Source organism: Mizuhopecten yessoensis, unplaced genomic scaffold, assembly GCF_002113885.1.
Source record: "Mizuhopecten yessoensis strain PY_sf001 unplaced genomic scaffold, ASM211388v2 scaffold11051, whole genome shotgun sequence".
NCBI lineage: Eukaryota > Metazoa > Mollusca > Bivalvia > Pectinida > Pectinidae > Mizuhopecten > Mizuhopecten yessoensis.
Window position 1 is genome coordinate 760 of NW_018408854.1, and position 2,543 is coordinate 3,302.

Below are 2,543 nucleotides of genomic sequence, written 5' to 3' on the forward strand. Positions count from 1 at the left end.
TTAACACGACAAATGCAATACCATTTTTACAATGCCCGTCTAACAAATATATAATAACTGATTTTTTAAAGGAAATTAAAGCCTATTTGTCATTGTATTTGTCGTACTGAACCTTTATTACATGCTAGCTGTGACCTGAGGTATGCTGATATAATCACAGATAACAGGTCGAAGTGGCCGGCTATCATAGACATCACACAGCCATATCCCACCCCTGTGGTATCTGCTCCGGTGGCACAATCGGTTAGCCCGCCGTACTTATAGACAGTACCTTCCCCGTGCTCGACACGGGACGAGGAATGCGGAGGTTGTGAGTTCGATCCTCACCCGGAGCAGTACATTTTTGATGAAAATTAATCATTTTATTAAAAATGATCGAAAAAAGAGAAAGTCTTGTTTTTCTGTTGATCTAAAGAACGCATTTGGAAAACATGAAATGATATACATTGTATCTGTTATTTTCAAGAATACATGTATAATATTCGGTACAATAATATACCATGATAAGACTTGATTGGCTGAACATTAGCCCGCCCACTTTACCGTTCAACAATAATTTACTGACAAGCAGTGCCCAAAACGGTTGTTGAAATATTAAAATGCCGGATACAAAATGTAGAATACTTAGGTTTTTTTAAATTTTGTTTTGACATTTACACTGGAAATTTATAGGACTTTTATTATTTTATATATTTTTCAAAAGTGAGATGCATGATTAACTTTCCAATCTAGAGCATGGCGTGCTGTCACAAAACATGAAAAGCACAAAATCTTGATTTGAAAACGCGCCTTGCGGATATCCTTAGGTAGACCTAAGTATTTTATGTCTCCGTGAATCAGTGTTTGAGTTTGGAACATACAGCAGAGTTCGGAAATCGAGAGGGCTGGTATAGACTGATATAAGGTACTCATCATCTGTTACATGTATTGTCTTTTATTACCATTTTGCCCGTGAAATATCGGATTGTATCAACTTGATAAAACTGATAGCTTTAACACTGTGACAAACATCAAATATTTTTTAATATTGACCAATTATAACGGTATCTTCTAATTGCTGCATTCAGATGCACCGATATTTTGTTCAAATTCAAATGAAGCGACAATAAAATAAGTGGTTGTTATGTTAATGTTTGGTACACACACTTAAGTATTTACAGCAATAATACCAGAAAACAGCAGGAATTGCATTGAGTGTCCCATTCAAAATGGCGTGCAGACTTGTTGTCAAGAGTGACGTCATTAAGATATGGCGCTAATTATTACGCTCCCGATTCCCGCCCTTTTTTAATGCATTACATTTTTTCATGTTTAACGCTTTAGAGATGTAATAAATAGAAAATTTAATGGTGTCTTCATTATTAACAAATCTATTTCACTTGTGTGGCAAATAATTTGATATTTTTCACTCGTGATGCGCTCTCGTGTAAAATATCAAAATATTAGCCACACTCGTGAAATATATTTGTTATTACTGACGACACCATTAAATATCCTCTATTTATCACATAATCGGTCTGGTATCCAGTGAATTCGCCTGTGTAATATTTGTATATATGTCACTAGCGTAATATACCCTGGGGCGATTTTTCGTTGGATGTGCCAGTCAGAAATCGATTGTGACGTCATAATATTGACAATGAAGTGACGTCATCAATTGTTAATGGCGCCACGAAATGGCTATCTCCGTTTGATTAAGCCCTCTACAGTTTGGCTTTAAAATCTGTCAAAATGTAAGTTTTCTGAGTTATGTGATAAAAAGTATTTTAAATTTGTTTTCATTTCATATGAGCTTTTATGAAACTCGTCTCGAAGTCTCCAAGGCTCGCAAAAATAATAACTCCTAAGACTCGTTGAAGAAAATCTCATATGAAATGAAAACTCATTTAGGTTCCTATGTGTATGTGTACATCAAAAACCTTGTTCGTTGAAGAAAATAAAGCAGCGATGTGATGTGACCTCACTTTCTAGTAGTGGTGACCAGCTGTGCCTGTGGCCGTACTTTCTAGTAGTGGTGACTAGTAGTGGTGACCAGCTGTGCCTATGACCGCACTTTCTAGTAGTGTTGACCAGTAGTGGTGACCAGCTGTGCATGTGACCGCACTTTATAGTATTGGTGACCAGCTGTGCCTGTGACCACACTTTCTAGTAGTGGTGACCAGAAGTGGTGACCGGCTGTGCCTGTGACCGCACTTTCTAGTAGTGGTAACCAGTAGTGGTGACCAGCTGTGCTTGTGACCGCACTTTATATTATTGGTGACCAGCTGTGCCTGTGACCGCACTTTCTAGTAGTGGTGACCAGTAGTGGTGACCAGCTGTGCCTGTGACCACACTTTCCAGCAGTGGTGACCAGTAGTGGTGACCACCTGTACCTGTGACCGTACTTTCTGGTAGTGGTGACCAGCTGTGCTTGTGACCGCACTTTATATTATTGGTGACCAGCTGTGCCTGTGACTGCACTTTCTAGTAGTGGTGACCAGTAGTGGTGACCAGCTGTGCCTGTGACCACACTTTCCAGCAGTGGTGACCAGTAGTGGTGACCA

At 39.1% G+C, this 2,543-nt stretch overlaps 1 non-coding gene across 1 annotated transcript; it reads left to right on the forward strand.

Annotated features, from left to right (window-relative positions):
* The first annotated feature begins 225 nt into the window (after positions 1 to 225).
* On the forward strand, positions 226 to 335 carry Trnai-uau. The gene is made up of 2 exons: positions 226 to 263; positions 300 to 335. It is a non-coding gene; the product is annotated as a tRNA-Ile (tRNA).
* Positions 336 to 2,543: the final 2,208 nt, after the last annotated feature.